We start from the raw sequence: 23,942 nt of genomic DNA, 5'->3' as shown, positions 1-23,942 counted from the left end.
ACTGGGCAGCTGTGAATTATTATCAGCCAAGAAACGGGAGCCAGAGCTGGCTGCAAGGACCAGTCAGGGGTCTGGCCAGGGCCCCACCAGTGTCCAGTACAAGGGGTGGTCCTGAAAGATACTGTTCCCAGAAAGGGAAATGGATCCATTCAGCACTTACGGGATGTCCTCTCCACTTAGCTCCTCAGCAAAGGAAACGGAATTAACTGTCCCTTAGTGACAACTATTTTAGCAAAGAAAATATATCTCACACACACACGCACACAAACACTTTCATATATCCTCATCCGGAATGTTGGAAAGCAGAAGCAGCTGCCTGAGCTGCCTTCTTGCTGCCTGGTTCAGAAGTAGAAGCTTCTAGCCGAGCGTCGTGGACAAGCTCACCTGGGTTCGCTCCCGCACAGCCCACCTGGGTCCCAGGACGCCGATGAATCACGCTGACAGCCCGTGTGCAGGCCCCGGAGTGGCTCTGCAAGATAGCATTATGATGAGCAAAATGGACTTCCTCCTCGAAAATTCCATTAGGGGAGGTGTCGTGGCATTTAGCGTTTCCACGTACCGGGGAAATTGTACTGGCGGAGTGAACTGCAGTCAGGAGAGGAGAGAAGCCGGCTGTCAGCTGCGCGCCAGGCCAGGCAGCCTGCATACTGCTCCTCTGTCACCTGCGGGAGCCCTGCCACCCTTTCATTAGCAGTAACTGAGTGCCTACAGAGGCGCTAATTACCAACACCAGCCGCGCCTCCCAGGCTCATCTGTCTTTATCATCTCCGAAAGAGTATTGATCATTACCAGGGCCCTCCGTTCCTTTGGAGAGGGGCGGGGAAATGGGATTAGTAAGGCCTGAAACGTATTGTGTAACACACGCTGGCAGGGAAGACAAAGCGCACGTACTGAGAAATGGTGAGCCCTTGACTTCCTGGGGTGTCCAGGCTGCTGATAAGTCCTGGGTGCTGCCTTTTCAGGGACTTAGGCTCAGATTCTCTAGCACCCTAGCATCCTTGATTTCGTAGGAGCCAACACAACTCCACAGATACGAAATAAACTCAATAGCTCCCCTCCAGAGGCATCTTTCTACCGGTACCATCGAAGTAAACAAAGTAAATAAAATAAATAATGATGGCTGGGGAACCAAATCATTATTCTGAAAGCTGGTATGTAAAGGGAAAGAATCAAGCATCTAACTGGTTTGGCTGTATGAACTGTGTCAGGGTAACCAAAGAGTTGGTGACGGGAAGTTTCAATAAAAAAGAAGTGGTAAAATTAGAACAGTGGTACTCAAATAACAGTGCGCATCAGAATCCCCCGGAGGGCTTATTAAAGCACTGATGCTGGACCCTACTCTGCAATTTCCGACTCAGAGGTCTGGGGTAGGGCTGGAGAATTGCATGTCTAAGAAGTTCCCACATGATGCTGCTACTGCTGGTCCTGGGAACACACTTTGAGGATCACTGGATGAGAGCATCACTGGTTTGCATACCTTCATGAAATAACCGATGTAGGCAGTGATCATCAGTGAATTAATGTCACAAAATAAGAGGCAGCTAAACAGTGTATACCTCCCGATGGAAGTAGGCAAAACCACCTGTGAGTACTGTTGAAATACTGATCCTGAATCAGTCAAGCCAGATCTAGCTACCAGTTTATAGGAGGTACAGGGGACAGAGAAGCAAGGTAAACAACGTCGCCACGAGGATGCAAACAGCAAAATCCCAGCTGTGGGGAGCTCTTCAAGACAAACAAGTCATTTATCACTGGGAGGAAAGGAGAGGAAGGAGGGCAATGTGTGGATTCTAAAAGACTTAAGAGACACGTGATCCTGGTGATGGGACTCTTTTGGATGCTGAACTGATGCAACGAACTGTGAAAAAGAAAACTGTGAGGCAGGCACAGAAACTTGAAAGCTGACCAGATATTTGATGACATCCGGGAATTTTATTATCACCACCCTCACTCTCTGCATGCCGGTTTCCTTCTCAACACTGAATTCTCAGCTTAACTATCATCTTTTCAGAGAGATTTTCACTGACCATCTTTCCTAGATAGCTCCCCCTTCTGTTAGCATGCTCTTCTTTTACTGCATACAACTGACAACTCGTAGTTATTTGTTTGCTTTTTCTGTCCGTCTCTCCTAGAGTGAAAACTCCATGAAACCCATGGCTCTCTTAGCTCTCATCTCCCCAGTGCACACATAGCTAGAAGCACAGTAAATGCACAGTATTGATTTCCTGAATGAATGGTCAATAAATCTTAGGGAATTCTGGTGCTTCAAAATCCTTTCCCCATCCTTGCTTTTAACTTTTATCTGAAATTCACAGAGCCCTGTAAAGTGGGAAGTTATATTTTGCCATTTTTTCTTAGTGAGGTCAAATGTGAGTGTTGTCCCCGAGATCACAAATTGTTCTGAATCAGCAAAGCCGGGTCAAAACGCAGTCTTTCCGACTTGAAACCTGATGATCTTTCTGTTCCAACAAGTTTTCATTCAGAAGTGTCCGAACATCTAAAAATCGTCCTTTTAATAGTTAAACTTATACTTGAGTAATTGGTGGGAGAGAGGGAGCTCTGTTTAAGGATATATTCATTTTCTCTGTTCATAGAGGCCAGGGTAAGGAGCACCTAAGATGTTGCATATCTGGGTGAGAGCAGTAGTATATCGTACATGGAAAGTGCGTATCTTTGAAGTGTATCTGTTTGTCGTTTGCTCTCCTAGCTGGAGGTGGTCTCCTGGGGTGGATTTGGCAGCTCACTTCTGTCAGTGTGGTAACATATTTAGGACTTCCCATCTGTGTGTGTGTGTGTGTGTGTGTGTGTGTCTTTCCCTACCTCTGTCTTTTTTTTTTTTTTTTTTTTTGGCTGCTTTGGGTCTTTGTTGCTGCGTGTAGGGGCTACTCTTCATTGCCATGCACGGGCTTCTCACTGTGGCGGCTTCTCTTGTTGTGGAGCACGGGCTCTAGGCACGTGGGCTTCAGTAGTTGTGGCATGCGGGCTCAGTAGTTGTGGCTCACGGGCTCTAGAGCGCAGGCTCAGTAGTTGTGGTGCAAAGGCTTAGTTGCTCTACGGCATGTGAGATCTTCCCAGACCAGGGCTCGAACCCATGTGCCCTGCATTGGCAGGCAGATTCTTAACCACTGCACCACCAGGGAAGTCCCATACCTCTGTCTTTTTCTTTGCCTTTTTCTCTCTTTCTCCATCTCTCTGTCTCTTTTTCCTCTAAATGTCTCTATCTCCATCTCTTTCTCTGTCTCTATATCTCTTTTTCTTTCTCCAACTCTATACCTTGATCTCTGTTTTAGTCTCTATTTCACTATCTCTATTTCTTTCTGTCTCTTTCTCTGTCTCTCTATCTCTTTCTATCTCAATTTCCATCTCTCTACCCATAACCTCCTGCCTCTTCCCAGCTTCTGCCACATGGTTTTCTGCTCCCCATTCACTGAAAACCTTATTGAGAGAACTGTCCACAAGTGTTGCTTTCCATTTCACCTCCTATTCTTTCCTCCATCTAGTCTACATTGGTTTCTCTTCTTTCCATTCTGCTCAAACTGTCTTTGACAAAGAACTGGACATTTTCCACATTTCCAGATCTGATGGGCTATTCCTGTGTTACTTGCCCTCAGAAGCACTGGACATCTACCATTCCTTCTTCATTGAATGATTACTCTCTCGGGGTGTTAGGATCGATTAACTGCCACAAGAAGTAATCACAAAATCTCAGTGGCGTAACAGTATCATAGTTATAATAAAGGGGAAAAGAATAGGGAGGATCGTGCGGGAGATTTTTATGGGCGAGGCTTGGAGTAACATACATCACTTCCACCCATGTTCCAGTTGCCGTTTGTTATTCCCTTGGTCCCTCCTGGATGTAAGGGGTGCTAAGAAATGTTGCCCCTTGCTGGACACGTACTTCCCAGCAATAATCCTACACTTTGGACAGTGAGTCTGAGTCTGTGGGGGGCAGTTAACCCATCTTGCCCATAGGTGGAGAGACGCGCAGGTGCCAGGTCATGTACGTATGGCTCAGGTCTGCAAAGCAGTGCTCAGCATACTGTCTCCCCAAATCTTCTTTGGCCAGTGGAGGTCACTTTTCCAAGGTCACCCTGTTTTTCCCCTAGTGTGGGTCTTAACCACTTCTGAAGACACCCCATAGATAAAGATTTCATGGGGCCCCCAGATCACTTTTGCACCTATATCTTCTCTGGAAAGTGGACTGTTTGATCCAGGTTGCTCTCTTCTAGGTCCCCAGTGGAAGCTAAATTGTCCTGATACAGAGGAACTGGATTTCTTGGTGGGAGGCACATTTTAATAATTTCTCGTTTAACATGTTCCCTGTGCTCTTTGGGCTCTCGTCTGTACTCTGGGGTCATTTGGGTCATAGAAGGAACATGGTTACCCAGCACCACACCACAATTCTGCAATCCTTTCTATGTCACATTAGAAAAAACAAAAAGCATATATCATGGGTACAACATGTGTAGACAGTTATTGGCTTTATTCCATGTGGATGCTTAAGGCTTTTTATTTATTTTTATTTATTTATTTATTTTTTTTAAAAGATGAGTGTGTCCTTTTTTAAATTTATTTATGTATTTATTTATATTTTTGGCTGTGTTGGGTCTTCGTTTCTGTGCGAGGGCTTTCTCTAGCTGCGGCAAGCGGGGGCCACTCTTCATCGCGGTGCGCGGGCCTCTCACTATCGCAGCCTCTCTTGTTGCGGAGCACAGGCTCCAGACGCGCAGGCTCAGTAATTGTGGCTCACGGGCCCAGTTGCTCCGCGGCATGTGGGATCTTCCCAGACCAGGGCTCGAACCCGTGTCCCCTGCATTGGCAGGCAGATTCTCAACCGCTGCGCCACCAGGGAAGCCCAAGGCTTTTTATTTTAATATGCCCACAGAAATCGTAGGAGCTCTCAACATGTTCCTCCTTTATCTGGAGGAAGATTTATTATATGGTGGGTCTCTTAATGGTGTCCCCATTTGGTCACAGAGGCTGGCTCAGAATCAAACACGTTCTGGGGTTTGCATGGGGAAGGAAGAACTGGACACTCAAGCCAGGCAATCCGTTTGCATAAAGAGCCATCCAGCTGGGTGGCAGGTTGGAGAGTATCCAACTCTGCTTGACTGTGACTCTCCCAGCCCTCGGAGAGTCTCCGTATAGGCTGTCCAGATCTCCTCTCTTGTGAACATACCTTACTCTCTAAGATTTAGTCGAAAGGGCACACCATCAACATCAGATCTGTGTCTGTTCCTGATGATTAGCATTCTTGGAGCACTCCACAGCCTCTCAGAATTGCTGAAAAGGTATTAGCCCAGGTCATTTATAACCACTGCACTGTAATACCTGAGAAATTGTAGGCACAAGAAGCAGGGTACCTGAGGCTGGAGCATACCAAGGCCCATCTCTGGCCATCTTCACTTCGGTGCAGAATAATTCATTTGAATAAATATTCATTGAACAGTTAACATTCTATGCCCAGTACTAGGTAATTAGGGATATAAACAGTAAACAAAATAACAGTGGATGCTCTGAGTCCCCTTCAGGACTTAAGGACCTAACTTCCAGCTGTTGTTGAGTGCTGTTGGCTGACAGACTTCAGTTGTCAACCCTCTTCCAGAGCTGACTCAGCTAGAGCAGGTTGCCTCACCCAAGGTCACATCCCCATCCCATGGCAGCCCATATGTAATGATTGGTCTGAAGGTCTAACCCCGAAGGGCCATCCCAGCTTCAGAGTTCCCCACAGGGTTGGCTGAGGCCCTGTTGATACTGCATTGCAGCCCAACTGTTCCCTTTGCCCAGTTCTGCCTCCTCCCCCTTCCTTCCTCAGGGGGTGTTCTCAGGAGTCCTCATCCGTAGCTTTCCTGCATGCTAATATCTATGTCAGGGTCTGCTTCCTGAGGAACCCAAACTGAAACAGTGGGATGTTGAGGGACCTTCTGATTTGAGGAGCTCACAGTCGAGCTATAGAAATAGATGTGCACGTGACAGTAATCCATCATGTAAGTACTGTGCTCCAGTTGGAGTGGGAGCTAGTGCTATAAGGACATTGGAGAAGAAGTGACAGAAAACTCTTCCCCTCTTACCCTTCCTTTCCATCAAAAGAAGAGCGGAGGGGCCCTGTCCTAAATGGGAGCAAGGATGTGGGATCCTTATCACTTGGCATAGCCAGGACGTGAAAGGAGGTCCATGAGCCATTCATTCTTATTTCTCTTTCACAACTTCTTCCTCTCTACACGTGCATAACACCTTGATTTTCATTTCAAGTGGTGGGTGGGGCTTTCAGCAGCTCCCAGGTAGGCACTGAATATTCTGCCATGGATCTAAGAGGCCAGCTCCCAGCTAATGGGTTTCGGAAGATCAGTAACCCAAGTTGTTCCCAGACTTGCTAAAGCAGATTTAACATCTATAATGTAAAAAATAAAAGGCTCAAAGAAAGAAGAGAGCTCATCAAAAGTGAGCTAGATTACATCATTAGACCTTTAATTAACCTGATGGCTTGGACTTGAGAAAAATCAACGGAGCTTTCTCACTTGTAGGAAAGAATAAATCTAATATTTTATGTGCAAATATTTATCTTTTTGTTCTATTTCAGCATGCAGTTTCTTTGGTGGGTGCCTGTTGGGCTCGTTTTCTTCTTGAAAGTTTAAATATGAAAACTTTTTTTTTTTTTTTACTGGAAATGTAATAACTATATTTGGAATAAGATTTTAAAAGATCTTAAAAGTAAAAAAAAAACTTGATAGGAAGTAAGTAGTGTTTTGATTTGAAAAGCTTTCTGTGTGTATGGAGGGGTGTAAAGGGGCGTGAAAGCATTTTTACATGCTAAATAAATAAATAAATAAATAAATAAATTTAGGTTTAAATTTGTTCCTAAGACTTTTGAATTGTTTATTTCACCAGGTGAATTGTTTATTTCACCAGGAGTTCACTGGGCAACAAAGTACTGCATTAGGTACTTTGAAGAGACCTCAGAGAAGTTCTAATTTAATTAATCTAAATCTATGTAATGCACAGCTGTAGCTGTACTGTTCTGTTCAGTGTTCACGTGTAAAGACAATTCTCTTAGCATCACAAGTTACTTGTGAACAGCATGCATTAAACCTGGCAGCGCCCGGGACACCTTACAACTCTTTCTTTCCCCATTCATTAGTCGAGGCTTGATAGTTACCTTAAGGGTCTGCATATCTATACATAGATTTTCCCTTTGTTCCTTCCTTTATGATTCCAGCACTTAGTATTCATAAAAAAAAAATTCAGATCAGGATTGAATAAGTCAAGCTGAGTTTTAGGAAATACAGACTATTCTGGCTTTATATGGCAGAAACTCAGGGAATTAGGTATTAACAGCCTCACTGGAGGGCCTGGAGGATGGGATTCAAGGTTGGGCCTGGAGGTATAACTCCCAGGACCATAGTGTCAAAAACACACAGTTTTGGTGTCCTGCCACTAATTGGAAGGGCAGGAGAGGACACCAAATGGACGGGCAAGGGCTTACCTTCTTCAGTGGGTAAGAGAAAGGAAAAAGGAACTGGAGACACATATATTAATGATTGATTTTTTTCCCCAAAACATATTAACACAGAAAATGAATAATCCAACTGAGTGTACTTTCCACCGTTCTTATGTGACTAAATGGCGGTAATGGGAGTCGAATGACCCTTCGGCCTGGGAACGTGATAACTTGGCTACAGGGTTGTCATTTTCACAAAGTGGCGAGAAAGCAGAAGAGCGGGAGTTAATCATGTTAGCTGGGGACAGGGACTTGTTAGTGACATTTTGGAGAGAAGTGCACAGGACTAGTAATGATGTGTGAGGGAACGTAATGAAAGGAAAGGGTACTAATATATATATATATTTTTTAATATTTTTTATGGTATTTAAGAAACACAGATAAAGATGTTGAAATTATTGTGAGATCATGCTTCGGTTGTTGAACAGTTTTAAAAACCTTCCTGTTATTCTGAGCTCGGCCACATGGATTATGGCTTTGATATGGTTACAAAAATTGACCACAAATATTCCTCCTTAAGGATTTTTATGTCTGCTCCTTAACATCTCAGCGGTGCCCTTGTTTTTTTGTAAATAGGTAATTCGTGTTAATGTGAATTTTCATATCACACAGGGTGACCTGAACACGTGGCTTCTGAGGCAAGTGAATCGGAAGAAGTAAACCCTAAAAAGCCACGTCTTTGGGGAAGTTTCTCCTCCCTGAGTTCTCTGTGATATCATCTCTGTGATTTCAAACTCAACTGTATTATTTTCAGCTCTCTATTCCAGGCATTGTGGTACATGCTGGGGAGACAAAATGGTTGAGGCAACTGTGAGTATTCACAGCAGCTACTGGTTCACTGGAAGAGCTAACAAAACTTCCATGCACATAGTTGTTCAAGCAGTGTTTACTCAGCGCCGTAGACCAGGCCTGAGGCTGTCAGGATAAGTAAGAAAGACATGGTTTCTGCCTTAGTGGGGCTTATGGTTGAGTGGGAGAAGTGATTACCACTGAATGTGTTATGTGCTGCCAGAGAGCATGAGCTGGTGTAATGAGAGTACAGAAGAGGGCAACTCCCCTAGTCAGTAAGCTTTTAAGGTCCTAGGTCATGAGGTCGATCAAGGCTTTCCAGAAGAATTGATGTGTATGGTGAGAGCAGAATAATGAGTAAAATTGGTCTAGGAAAAAGAGGGATGGAGACGATAGAGGTGTGTATTAAACAGAGGAACAATATGTACTAAGCTCCTGACCAGTGTTGGCGGTAAGGAATAGTATCTCTTAGTCGACCGTGACTGGTTCCCTTCTGTGTCAGGGACTGCTAGTTCCTTAATACATGTTTTTCCTTCTTCTCTGTTAATAGAACCCTAGATTTTTAGACCAGCACATGGCCACATGGAATAAAGATGACATATCCTACCCTGTCTTATAGCCAGAAGCGATCACGTCACATGGTATTAACCAATACAATATAGTGTGTATAGTAACTTTCACTTCTAGGATAATTCCATGGAGAGGATGTGCTTCTCCTTCACATCCCATTTTTTTCCCTCCATGTTGACTGGAGCTGGAGGAACCATCTTGGGCCATGAGTATATGCCATTTGCCAAGGATGACTGAGTTACAAGACACAAGGAATCTGGGTTCTTGATGGTAGTAATAGAGCAGCCCTGTCCGTCTTAGATTTCCTGTCTTTACATTGGAGAGATTAAAAAAAAAACCCTGTACATTTTTAAAAATAAATTTATTCATTTATTTGTTATTTTTGGCTGCGTTGGGTCTTCGTTGCTGCGCATGGGCTTTCTCTAGTTGCGGCGAGCAGGGGCTACTCTTCGTTGCGGTGTGTGGGCTTCTCATTGCGGTGGCTTCTCTTGTTGCGGAGCATGGGCTCTAGGCACGCAGGCTACAGTAGTTGTAGCACACGGGCTCAGTAGTTGTGGTTCGCGGGCTCTAGAGCACAGGCTCAGTAGTTGTGGCGCACGGGCTTAGTTGTCTTGGCTTTCGACATGGCTTCTGCACAAAGCTTAATCCTTTCTAGGTTTTGATTTAAAGTGGGGGACTTGCGGCTCTTCTTTCACTTGAACACTTAAAAGCCATTGAGTTATTAATTGGACTAATTTCAATATAGTTGTGTCTCAGGGAATAGGGAGGCCTGAGGAGAGGGAGGGAAACCAGGGGATGGCCGCTCAGTGGAACAGTCAGATAAAAACATTTATCCGTTCAGTTTGCTGTCTTATGCAGGTACAGTTCATGGCATCCCCAAACAATGACAGTAATAACATCAGAGATCACAGATCACCAGAACAAATATAATAATAGTGAAAAAATTGGAAATACTGTGAGAATTACCAAAATGAGCAAATGCTCTTGGGAAAATGGTGCCCATAGACGTGCTGGATGCAGGGTTGTCACAACGCTTCAATTTGAAAAAAAAGTGCAGTAAAGTGAAGTGCGATAAAATGAGGTCTGCCTGTGTCATCCTTCCTTTGTATTTGTAGGGATTGTAGTGTTCGGCGCATTCTCAGTTCTAGTTTGACGGATTGACTTGCTGAAAACCTGGCAGGACTGTTCAGCATCCCTGGCAGTGCTGAGGCTGGGGCTCCGTGTCTGGAACACAGGCTGGTGGCCAGAGAAGCCCTTGGCACGCTGTCCCGCTGAGACTTGTAAACAGTAATTAAATGGACTTACACATCCTCATTCTGCTGTTTCATTTCCTTCTTTCAAAACACACGAAGGAGTTTTAGTTCTGGATAATAAATGACAAGGATCACAGCACTCTGCATTTAAACCAAATGAGCTCAGTGAGGGTATGCAGTTTTGCTGTTTTGTATATTTTCACAATAGAAGAAGAAAACAAGGAAGCACAGGCTTCTTGGTGTGCTGAGAGCTGGGAGTCCTTGAAAAGCTTCGTGGGACCTTTGGTTGTCAGATCATTTGGCTCCCAAATGGTTCCCGCTTAGCCTGTGACCGGTTCTGTGATCTTGGGCAAAACTCTCGAGACTTTTGCCATTAGTCCCGTGGTTCACAATAAGTAAGTGGAGGTGAATGATATCTAATTTAGCTTCAGATGCAATCTGTGATGATATCAGGTCTTAAGATGGGCTGGAGCTGCATAGCTGGTGGTGGGACTTATGTTCTCATAAAGCTTGCATTGGCTCCAGTTGGCCACCAGGGGACGACTAAGAGCACATTCAGAAAGGGGTTGCATGCAATATATATCTCAGAGTTGTTTGTAAATCAGTTTTTTGTAAATTGAACCTTTCTTTCCTCTTGACAAGGGTTTCAGAGATGTGTTCCCTCAGGAAAACAGTGGCTCCTAGAGCAATAAAAATGATGCTCAAGGGTATAAACAGTTTTAACAGCAGTATTTAAAGGGAACATATTGAATACGTCTTTGGTATTCTTGCACCTTGCATTAAGTTGGATTTGTGGTAAGGCGGTCATTTTATACATTTGTAGAAAGAATTCTGTTTCTTTGGCCTATGGATATTTTAATGTTTGCCTTGTTTTTTAATGCACATATGGAACTTTTACCTCTTAATAATACATGGTCATCATATCACGGTTACGTACTCCATCTCTCTATGTTTAGTGCTCATAATGGAGAAAGGAGAAAGAATACATGTAGTCACAGAAGGACGGGATGGGAGCGCTCTCAGGTCATTGAGTTTAGTCCTCTTATTGTACTGATGAGGAAACCAGAGTGAGACAGATGAAATTATTTGCACAGTAATCCACAATAATTGGATTGAGTTGAAACTACTACATATGCATATTCCTGAGGTCAGTAGAGCACCCGCCTTCTCAGAGTCAACCTAAAATATATGCAGAGTGGATGAAATTATTCATCTGAAGGAGTAGACCAAAAAGTGATATACAAGTGACTAGGAAGTTTGCAGAAATACAATTGAGGTAGCCTGCATTTCTCAGGGGACAGGACAGAACAATGACTGTAAAACAGTAAGTGAAAATAGAAGCAATTATATCCGGGTGGAAAAAGATCGTAATAAGGGCATGGTTAGAACAGAGCTAGTCTGGAAAACCAAGAGCTAGATGTTGGCAGTGTGTGTCCAGCACCTTCCATTGGCAAAAATCAATTCTTACTGCAGGTCGGGGATAATCCATGAGTTTTTACCGTGGCCTTAATGAAATTTCCCTTAAAAATGTCCACCCTTTTTTTTCTTGAATCATACCCCTCAATGTCTCTGTCTGTGGCTCTACTGCTGAGGAATCTGGACCAACTACCTCCATTCTAGACCATATGAGTCCCCATTTTCCATTTATGGTGTTGCCAAAAGCAAGCGTAACAAAACCAAACTCTTAAAGGAGACATTAATGATTGAACCAAAGGGATCTTTATCTTTTTGGGAATACGCTATCAGCAGAAATAGGGTCCAGGTTTTAGTGCCTTCAGAGGTCAGGATCCAGCCTAAGGTTGGCCTTATTTGATATTGGATGTGTATCCGTCAGTGGTTCATCATGCAATCTTCAGAGTGCAGCCAGAAGGGCAGGCTGCAGGCTGGCGCTCTGATGATGAAGTGACATGAGGATTTATTATCCATGACCCCGATGAGATCAGCAGATTTCTTTGTATGGCCCAGAGTTATGGTTTCTACAGAAGTCATTTAAAATGGCAGGTCCTTTTACCTTGGCCAGTCCATTCATGTAAACAGAAATATTCCTCCAGTTGCTCGTGGATGAGTGGGTGGGATGAAGATTAAACCAGCTCCTGATGAATCCTCAGGCAGCGGAAAAATTCAGGTATTTCGAGCGTTACTAAGCACCTCAGGTGTTGTAGGAAGCAAGAAATTAAGGTGGCTGAAGGCAAAGAAAATATATGTGTATTTTAAAGGAAAACAACATATTTCTGTTTTCTGTCTTTACTGAGTCTCCAGTGGTGCCTCCTTGGCCTGGGACAAGGTGCTTTCCTGATTGCTGGGACCAAGGTGGCTTCTCCTCATTGTTGAGCATGGGGCATGCTATCCCACGCATTTAGAATTGCAGTTGCCGAGTTCTGTGGGCACTTAGCATTGGAAATGTAACTTTCAGTCTGTGACACAGCCACCTTTCGATGTGTCGGTCTTCTGAATTGGGAAGGAGGGGCCCCAGATGGGGGACTGAGATCTCTAGGCATTAGAACATGGTGACCCCCATTGGAAACCAAGGTGGCCTGAGGTCCACGTGCTGCATCCCTTCCATTCGATCGGCACAAGTCAGCTTTCCCATGTCAGGGAACTCTGCGACTTTGGCCAGGCTGAGGCTCAGACCCTGGATCGTGGTCCAGGAACTCAGGGTGGCCTCTTAGGAGAGAGCTCTCTTCTGCTCTCCTCCTGGGCTTTGCATTTCTTTTGCTTAGTTCTCTTGATTTCTGACTCACGCTTCCCTTTTCACAACCATGTTGCCAACCCTCTCATACAGGCGAAGACATTAATCTGTCAGTGTCTCACTTTGGATGGTGACCATTCTAGCGGCTTACCCAATCTGTCTCCACTACCGGAAATTCTTCCAAGACTCCATATGTGTATTTATAGGTTTACTTTTGTGGTTTGGCACTTTGTATCTTGTTGATCTTCAGTAATTGTTAATTGGACAAATTAATTAAAATCAAGCAAAGAAAAAAATTAAACAGACAAAAATTAGACTAAATAGCCGGTGGATGTATACCTACCATATAAGTCAAAGCTTTAACGTCTTGAAGAGATTTTTTTAAAAAAGGAGGAAAAATAGGGATGAGGAGGAGGGGGAGGGAGAGCAGGAGGGGGAGAAAAAAGGAGAAAGAGATGGAGGAGGAGGGGGAGGAAGGAGAGGGGAAAGAGGGAGAGGAGGAACTTAGTACAAGAGAAGACTAATAATGAAATTTAGAAATAGGCCCACATCCTACCCTGGGCTTCCAGTTAAGAGAGAAATAACAAATATCTGCACAGCATAATATGACACCACAGTTCATTTATTGCCAAACACTTAAAATTCAGCCTTTATATAGAGGTAGGTTCTTTAATGGTGTTTGCTTTCCTTGTCACAGAAACAAATTAAAAATAGTAAAGTATTCTGTTTGAAGTAGTCCACAGTAATGAGGGCGGGATGGTTGGGTCAGCATTAGAAATCAGTCACTGGTAGTTTCAGGCACAGCTGAGAATCAGACAGTCTGACCTGGCGAAGTCCTGGTGAGATTTTTCATGGTGGAATCTTTTTGGATGGGTTGTGATATCTATCTGATTGGACAGTGCCTGTACTGTCTTGTCTATTACATGTTTTCAATCTCATCCCTAGTTTTGAGTAAAATATACTTCATCTGCACTTTCTCTTAGCGAAGGCAGCTAATGTTTGTTTGTTGATAACCTACTGTGTGCAGTCATTTCATCCTTATAACTTTCCTGTAAAGTAGAGAGTATTAGCCTCAGGATATAATGAGCAGTTAAGGGTTCTGTCAAGTCCAGTATTGCCCGAAGTCACACCCTGAAGAGGTTAAGAGCTGAAACCAGGCCTGGTGGCTTATGTTGTTTTCACTCCTCTCCTGAATAATCACCTCCCTAATCTTTCCCTACCTTCTCAAGAGGGTCCAGAGTTATGAAGTCTTGTAAAAGTATGTACCTTAGCTTAATAACTCTTTTAATTCCTGCTGCCCCAAGCAAAGCAGAGGCAAAAAGGCATTAAGCAAAATCATAGTCCTAAAGCTTTATGGGTAAAAAAACCTCACCAGACAAATAATGTGACTGTTGCTTTCTTCATTTCCTTTCTTTCTTGGTCTTTTCCTCAAATGCTTTTCTGAATTATTTCATGACTTACTCCTTGAGTCATGAGTTGACTTTGCGGTGGCAACTGTAATTCTGCAATTTAATCTTTTGCATTACTCTTTAAACTTGTCACAGTCTACTTTCAGGTAGACTTATGGGACCTGAAGTGCAAGAATCTTAAACTCCTCCCTCCCATCTTTAGTGCTCCTGTCACTATACATTTACTTTGTTATAAACACTGCAAAGCAATGTCATAAAATTTGCTCTATACAGTGAATTTTTTTTAAGAGCCATTAGAAGTAAGAAAAAAAATTACGCTTACCTTAATTTGGATCATATCCAGATCTCTTATTTTGTTTCTGTAAATGCAGGTTTCTGTCTGGGACCATATTACTTCTGCCCAAAGAGGATCTCTGCCATTTCTTAGAGCACATGTTTGCTGGCAGTAAAAATGTCTGTTTATTTGTTAGTCTGACTGATCCTTTATGTTGACCTTACTTTTTAATAAACTTTTAGTTTTAGAACAATTTTAGATAAATAGCTAAAATGCAAAGATGGTACAGAAAGTTCCCATATACTTTATACCCTGCTTCACTTATTAATATCTCACATTAGTAGGGTACATTTTGGTACAATATTGAAACAGTATTATTATCATTATTTGCATATAAAGTTACCTGTAAAATGTAGAATATAAAGAATTACAAAAGTTTTACTATCATTACTACATCTCTACGGTACATTTATTAAAATTAATGGACCAATATTAATTACATTATTATTCTGGACTAATTTCCTTAGCTTTTATGGAATGCCCTTTTTCTTTTCTGGGATCCTGTCCAGAACCACATTATGTTTGGTTGACATGTCTCTGGGTTCCTGTGGGTTGTGACAGTTGCTCAGACTTTTCCCGATTTTCATGACATTGACAGTTTTGAGAAATATTGGTCAGTTATTTTGTCAAATGTCCCACAGCTGAGATTTCTCTGATTTTTTTTTTTTTCTCATGATTAGACTGGAGTGGTGGATTCTTGGGAGGGACAGCACAGAGGTAAAGTGCCACTCTCATCATATCATGTCCCACCAAGGGTACATGCTGTTAATATGACTTACTGTGGTTGCTTTGACCTTGATCATGGCTGAGGTAGTGCTTACCAGGTTTCAACACTGTAAGCTACTTCTATTTTCCCCATTTACATACTGTACTTCCCATGTGCAGCCCACAGTTAGGGAGTGGGGAATTAGGCTCCACCCTTTGAGGGTAAAGTATCCACATAATGGGTTTAGAATTCTGCTCTGAGACTTCTTTCTTCTCCCCCATGTATTATTATTATTATTATTTTAAACTGAAGTATAGTTGATTTACAATATCATTTAGTTTCAGGTATACAGCACAGTGATTCAGTTATACATATATATGTATATCTGTTCTTTTTATATATACTGTGTGTGTGTGTGTGTGTGTGTGTGTGTGTGTGTGTGTGTGTGTGTGTATTCCTTTTCAGATTCTTTTCCCTTGTAGGCTGTTACAAAATATTGAGTAGAGTTCCCTGTGCTCTACAGTAGGTCCTTGTTGGTTATTTATTTTATACATAGTAGTGTGTATATGTTAATCCCAACCTCCTAATTTATCCCTCCCCCTCCCCCATGTATTAGTTATGTGTGTATTTAACCATGTATGGACCCATGGATATGTGTTTTATACACCCATCCTCAGCTCTTGCCTGTTCCCACACACTGGTAGCAGAGATGGCATCCCAGGCTCTGCCCCGCCTCCAGGGTCAGACTGCTTGTTGCTTCATACTCAGTTTTAGCCTCATGGGGGGTGGCGTAAGGAGGGTTCTCTGTTGTCCTGGCCCAGCCTCAGATTTACATAGGCCCCAAGCACTTGGGTCTCAGGAATGATGCTTTCTTCACATTCCTCCTTTCTTTTCATGGGAACAGAACTCTGACTTGGATCTCTTGCTGGATGTAGAGGTGGGAGTTTCTTGCCTCATCTTCAATCACAGCAGACCTCCCCTTGCTCTAGGCTTTTTGGCCCAGGACAGTTTTCAGCCCTTCCCTAGGGGTGGGGTTTCCTCTACCCGTACCCCAGTTGCACTGGTTCTTTGTCTGAGGCCTGGCAGTGACAAAGTTGGTTGTCTCACCCCCAGCAGCTTAAGACTTTTGCTTTGTAGGAAAGAGGGGTCTGGGAAAGTGGGAGGGCTTTGTTCCTTTCCCCCAGCAGCCACTGATCATCCCCTGCTTTGGGATTCTGTACCAAGTGGGAGTGTCTCTGGGATCCTTTTTTATCCCCAGTATTTCTTGTGAGCCCCCAGAGGAGGGCTGTGAGAAAGTTTGGATTCTCCTTGTGTCTGGGGCCTCTAGGTATCGCAGACGGAGGCTCTAGTTTACAATTAACCTTTAACGAGTTAATTAAAATTTTAGCTGATTTATTTTTAATTACGTGTATGGTGGTTGCCTCTTCTGCCCAGCATCTGGCGCAGGTGAGATAGTTTGTGTGACCCATTTCCCCTGGGCGGGGCCTGTCTCTCTTTGCTCACTTATCGGCCTGTGTCTCACCCTTGAAGATGGAGACAAAAGTATGCAGACACAGGTCTAGGTTTTTATTTTCACGTTCAGTTCTTTATATTGAATCTAATTGTATTATCAAATGTGATGTTTCCCTATGGTATTATGATTGGACTGAAGTACCTTCCACACTCTACTTCTTGACCAGTTTTGTGGAGGAATTTCTTTTATTTATGTATTTATTTATTTTTACATCTTTATTGGAGTATAATTGCTTTACAATGGTGTGTTAATTTCTGCTGTATAACAAAGTGAATCAGCTATACATATACATATATCCCCATATCCCCTCCCTCTTGTGTCTCCCTCCCACCCTCCCTATCCCACTCCTCTAAGTGGTCACAAAGCACCGAGCTGATCTCCCTGTGCTATGCGGCTGCTTCCCACTAGCTAGCTATTTTACATGTGGTAGTGTATGTATGTCCATGCCACTCTCTCACTTCGTCCCAGCTTACCTTTCTCCCTCCCCATGTCCTCAAGTCCGTTCTCTATGTCTGCATCTTTATTCCTGTCCTGCCCCTAGGTTCTTGAGAACCTTCTTTGTTTTTTTAGATTCCATATATATGTGTTAGCATACGGTATTTATTTTTCTCTTTCTGACTTGCTTCACTCTGTATGACAGTCTCTAGGTCCATCCACCTCATTACAAATAACTCAATTTTGTTTCTTTTTATGGCTGAGTAATATTCCATTGCATATATGTGCCACATCTTCTTTATCCATTCATCTGTCGATGGACACTTCGGTTGCTTCCATGTCTTGGCTATTGTAAATAGTGCTGTAGTGAACATTGTGGTACATGTCTCTTTTTGAATTATGGTTTTCTCAGGGTATATGCCCAGTAGTGGGATTGCTGGGTCATGTGGTAGTTCTATTTTTAGTTTTTTAAGGGACCTCCATACTGTTCTCTGTAGTGGCTGAATCAATTTACATTCCCACCAGCAGTGCAGCAGGGTTCCCTTTTGGGATTTCTTGACTATTAATGCATTAGCCTTCATGAGGCAAAGTCCTCCTGCCCTGTATAGACTCACCCACAAAGCAGAGAAGGAAATGCTCATGGGCTGTGCAGGGCCCAGTGCGGTGTCTCCTCTGGGGAGAGACACAAGGTATGGAGCAGATGAGCACTGTGTCAGACTCAGATGGAAGGTGTCTGTTTCCTCTAATTGTCGTTGCAACAAAACTACCTGCTAAATGCAGGCTGGATATGAATTCTTCTACTATAGTATTGCATTTTCATGCAGAGTCAGCTCATAAGTGCATCAAAATGAGATGAGGACTGGTATATATGACTTAAGCAGTTTTATATGTAGACACATACGGGTGTAGGAAGAATGCATGTGAATGTGACAACTGATCTGAGGGAGAGGATGTAGGTGGGGAAGGGAAGGAATAGGGATCAAAATATTGGGTTGGCCAGAAAGTTCGTTTGGGTTTTTCAGTAAGATGTTACGGAGAAACCCAAACGAACTTTTTGGCCAACCCAATATGATTTGTCCTAATTTATACAGGTGGGCAGTAGCTACGGATGTTCTATCTTTTCAATCTCCTTTCCCCCATTCCTATCCATCTTGACTTCTGAAATTCACCCGGGGGTGACACCACCTGCTGTCTCAAAATTAAGGCTCAGATGTAAATAGGTGTGATGGAAAGATCATGGAATATAGGCTCAGTGGGCTTGGATCTGAGTCTGAACTCTATCACTTTGTAGCTTGTAACTTAGGTCAAGTTCTTTCATTTTTCTGAGCCTCTGTTTCCTCATCTGGAAAAAAAAAAATCCCAACCCTGCAAGAGAAATGAATCAAATAATGGAGGTGAGGAAACGCTCTTTAACTCGGCAGTTCCGTAAAAATGTTCATTTCCATATGGCGTTACATCCTGCTCCCCTGGGATAGGTGGGCCAGGGTAACAGACACATTCAGTTTTGAGAACAAATGTTTTTCCAGTGTTCACATGTGCTCCTTCCTGCAATAAGTGTATAAATTTGAGCAGTAGCTTACTTTGTTAATCTGTTTCTTGAGATATTTACTGAAGTTGATTTTCTTTTCTTGCAAGCTGAGAAATGGTAAATTAGAAAGCTGTAGGATCACAGCCTTAAAACAGTCGTCAGTGTTTTAAAAAGAAACGTGAACTTAATATGGATACAACAGAGGTGTAGCAAAAGCCAGAATGTTGGAAAGCAAGGGAATTATAACCTGAGAAAAAATATATTTGTATAATTTCAGGAGACTTACTAGTCCCAAATTTACCTTCTGGCTGAATGATTTTACGGTGTGAAGATGAATTTTCTCTGCTGTATTAAAGTAACTCTCTGGTTTTAATATTCAACCCAGCTCCATTCTGGTTGAAATGAAAGCTTCCAGCATGCAAACAAAAAATGATAACTGTGGCCACAAATGAAATACTGAGCTTGAGGTGACAATGATGTGATGAACTTTTTCACACAGCTTGTGTTGACTGTTTTTGTTGGTCATAATTTTCATGGTTTCATGTTGATGTTTGTATACTTCTATCTGTCCTTTTGATCAGGAGAGTATTAAAATTTAGATGCGTGTGCGCGTGCTTGCAGGAGGGTGATATACAACATGCATGAACGTCTACATTGGGAGACAAAATTGTCATCAGTCAAGCCCTGGGATTTTCTTCTTTTCCCCTTCAATTCAGTTCCAAAGGACTGCATTCATGCCTCACTATGTCATTGCTTAAGCTTACCTGTCTATCTGCCTAGAAAATACATATAAGGTTAGAGAAGACCTCATCTTTTCAGTATACCATCAGAGGACCCAGAAGATTGTTTTGTATATAACAAGTGCTAATTAAATTGTGTGGCCATATAATTTATTATCCAAACTGAGACACCTTTATCCATTATAAATTTCAGAAAACCAGAATTAGACAAAGACTGTAGAGGGAAAATCAGAGTGTATGGTTACCCCTCAACAAACATTTGTTGATTTGAACCAGATTAAACGATACACGGTCTCTGTAATGGTTTCGTTATTGTAAGGGAACAGTTTTCTTTGGGTGAGTGTAGACATTCATCCTGAAGATCTGTTTTAGTTAAACTCCTTACATATGATAGAGATAGAAAGTCATCTTTACCCAGCTTAAGCATAAAAGGTAATTTATTAGTTGAGGTACAAAGGGAGTCCATGGGCGTAATTAATTTCATGCATAGTTGGAACCAGAGGTTCATTTAATGTCAGTCGTCCTCTCTCTCACTCTCCATCTCCCTGTCTGTCTCTCTTTCTCATTTCTTAACTCGTTGTTTATCTTTGTATGTAGCCTAATTCTCAGATGTCACAGACAGGCCCTTCTCATGTGATTGCAAGATGACTATCCTGTGGTATCAAGGACTGTCCTTAGTTCTAACACCTTTTGAGTCTCCATAAAGAGAGAACCAAGTTTTTTTTTAAACTTTTTTTACAATTTTAAAGGTTACTTTACATTTACAGTTATTACAAAATATAGGCTATATTCCCCCTGTTGTATCCCCCCATCCTTGAACCTATCTTCACCCAATAGTTTGGACCTCCCACTCCCTCACCCCTATATAGCCCCCACTGGTAACTACTGGTAACTACTAATAACTACTGGTTTGTTCTGGTAACTACTAGTTTGTTCTCTGTATCTGTGAGTCTGCTTCTTTTTTGTTATAGTCACAAGTTTATTGTATTTTTTAGAGTCCACATATAAGTGAGGTCATACCGTATTTGTCTGTGTAACTGGCTTATTTCACTTAGCGTAATGTTCTCCAAGTCCATCCATGTTGCTGCAAATGGCAAAATTTCTGAACCAAGATTTATTGAGCCCTTGTGTGCCAGGTCTATCTCATTTACTCCTCATCACAGTACTCTGAGATAGGCGTGCCCATTTTCCTCCATCTTATAGATGAAGAAACTGTGGCTATTGAGTAGCTTTCCCAAGGTTACACAGCTAGGTTCAGAGTGCTGGCTCTGGATTCAGACCACCCAGGTTTGAATCTCAAATCCAAAATAGGCATGAAAACATAATTCAAAAATACCGTGAGCATCAATGAGGCAATGTAGTTGAACATTTTTGCAAATGGTAAATTGCTCTGTAAATGTGAATTGTCTACCAGTGTGTGGTCCATTACAAGATACAGTGCTAGAGCAGTGGTTCCCAGTAAGAGGTGATTTTGTCTTCAGGCCACTTTCACAATATCTGGAGACATTTTCAGTTGTCATAACTGGAAGAAGGATTGCTGTGGGCACCTAGTGTGTAGAGGCCAGGGATGCTTGTGATACATCCTACAATGCACAGAACAGCCACCCACAGTAAAGAATAAAGAACTATCCAGTCAGTAGTGTTGCAGTTGAGAAATCCTGTTCTAGATGGATAGAGGGAATATGTGAACCTTGACTTTTTGAAGCTCGCAGTTTAGTTGGGGAGAGAGACATGTAGGCAGATATTAAAAATACAATGCAGTGGTTCAGGAGAGTTGGAGACACTTAGACTAAAAAGATAAGAAGGAAAGTGTCACCATCATGAGCTATGTATTGAAAGGCGGTCATGTGAAAGAGGGAGAGGATTCCTTAAGTGTGACCCTAAGTAGCAGACAGACTTCAGCTCCAGAGAAGATGACCAGAGAAGATTTACAGAATGGGCTGTGTGTCTCCTCCACTGTTACATCTTCATGTCTAGAACTGTGCCTGGCAGCAGGGTAAGGCTTCACAAATGCTTGGTGAAGGGATAAATAAATGAACTCAAGCATCTGAGGACAGGTAAAAATAGTTAGGATCCTGTCCTATTTGGAGATTCCTTGATTTTATGACAGTAATGCCTAGGAGTTGGTGGAGAGAGCTCTGCTTGGTGGCTGGAGTGACCAGGAAGGCTTTGAGGAAGGGGAGAAGATGGAGCCTCTCTTCTTCATCAGATGACATCATGAGCAAACGTGTGGGTCTTAAAAGTCAGACATGCAGTCTTCTTCTAGCAAGGTAAGACTTAAAGAGAATTCTGGAAAAAAAAAAAAAAAAACCAAGATGATGTTGGATGTAACCTGCTTGGGTTGGGTATAATAGCAGCTGTTTCTTTCCTGCCAGTTAGTTTTCTGCGGACACAGCAGTGTAGCTGGAATGAGCAATATGGAGTAAGAGCTACGTATATGTCTATAGTAAGGGAATTACTTCTGTTATTATCACTGTGGATTAGTCATCATCACCAAGTGGGGTAATTGGAAACCCTAGAAGCTTTTTTCAGAATTCACCTTTTACCTTTTCTCAAGTAATTATTATCAAACACAAAAATAAAATGGTAGATTTAATGAGTATTTCATGGCAAAAAAAGTCATAGCCTGTGGTTATAAAATCCACCTGCTGAAATGACAGTATCTATATTTTTAGAAGAGCAGTTGGAAACGGTGCGATGTCTTTGTTCTATGCAGTGGGTCTGGATGTTTTCCATTGTGCAGTGTGGCAATTTCTGACACATGTTGCCGACCCACTCAACATCCCCGAACCCCCTGGGTTTCCATTAACTTGTATCTTTGATTTTGTTGTGAACGGGTAGGGCTCTACGGTATTACATTTACAATGTGCCAGGATGACTTGCTGATAGTCGTGTTGAGCAGTAGCCTGGGGGCATGCCAAACTTTGCTGGATGCGAGCTGGTGTTCTCTATAGCGTCCAAGTTTCTGTAGTATCTCAGTGGTCAAGGGTGGTTTTTGTCCTGCTCAACATGTGCCAGAAGAGAGTTCTTTGTTAAAGATCGGAAATAAATGAAGACAAAAATATCTAGATGTTGACATGTTTCAAAGAACAATGTGATGTGTGATTAGTGACTCCTGTACTGGAGAAGGTGTCATTGCCAGCGTTTTACTTTTTATTCCACATAATATTAAAATAAAAGTGCTAATAGTAGCATTGTAATTTATTTATTTATTTATTTAAAAATTATTTATTTATTTTATTTTTGGCTGCGTTGGGTCTTCGTTGGTGCATGCGGGCTTTCTCTCCAGTTGCCGCGAGCGGGGGCTACTCTTCGTCGTGGTGCACGGACTTCTTACTGCGGTGGCTTCTCTTGTAGCGGACCATGGGCTCTAGGCCCGTGGGCTTCAGTAGTTGCAGTACACGGGCTCAGTTGTGGCTTGCGGGCTCCAGAGCGCAGGCTCAGTAGTTGTGGCTCATGGGCTTAGTTGCTCCGTGGCATGTGGGATCCTCCCAGACCAGGGCTCGAACCCGTGTCCCCTGCATTGGCAGGTGGATTCTTAACCACTGCGCCACCAGGGAAGCCCTAGCATTGTAATTTAAATGGTTTAGAATTCACAAATTTAATAAGTAAGGGAAATTAAAAACTGAATAGTTTCAAAGCAGAAATTTATAAACACTTCAAAACATAAGTATAATGTGAATTTTTGAAACTATAAATGTTGTAAAATATTTATATTTCTGATATTAAATATTATCCATATTGGCACTGAGCATCCTTCAACTGTAGTCCTCAGGGACGGGTGTGATGAAATGGGTGAGAAGGCGGTGATAGAGGTTGAGATAATAATAAATGAAGGACTGATTATAGAGACTCTGATATGCTCTGCAAAGGATGCTAGATTTTGACTGTTAGGCAATAAATAGCCTACAGAAGTCTTAATGGAGGGGAGGAGGTGGATGTAGGAAGGAGAACTCTCTTTTTGTGTAGATAAGTATCTTGATGTAGTTGAAAGGACATCCATCCAACTTGGATTTCAGTAACGCACTTTGACTTTGCAGCTGCACCATCCTGGGCAAGTCATTTAATCAGCTTTACACTTTGTTTTCTCAGCTGTAAATTGGCCAAGACTGTGTAATAGGTATTATGTCTAGTCATGGACCATCGTGTGTACAGAAGTCTTTTGTCAGCCGCAGTGTGCATTTCTCATATAATGGATGGATGTTGTCTTGTTGGTACGTGTTTCCGTGATTCAATTAAGATTCTATTATATATGTCAGACCTGACATCATACATAATGTGGTCATTAATAAACGATTGGATGAGTAATACATGAAGCAGTTTCATTTAATTTTTAAAGAAGTGTACAATGCCAGTACACAGCCAATTTTGTTTCCTTCTTGCCATGCTGGCATATGCAAGGGAACATTTGAGTTTAAAGAAAATTAAAAGAATTCATCACATTTCTCCCTCTTGGCTGGAAAAGTTTCTCTGCTCAG

Source organism: Balaenoptera musculus, chromosome 11 (assembly GCF_009873245.2).
Source record: "Balaenoptera musculus isolate JJ_BM4_2016_0621 chromosome 11, mBalMus1.pri.v3, whole genome shotgun sequence".
NCBI lineage: Eukaryota > Metazoa > Chordata > Mammalia > Artiodactyla > Balaenopteridae > Balaenoptera > Balaenoptera musculus.
This window is presented reverse-complemented; position numbering follows the sequence as displayed.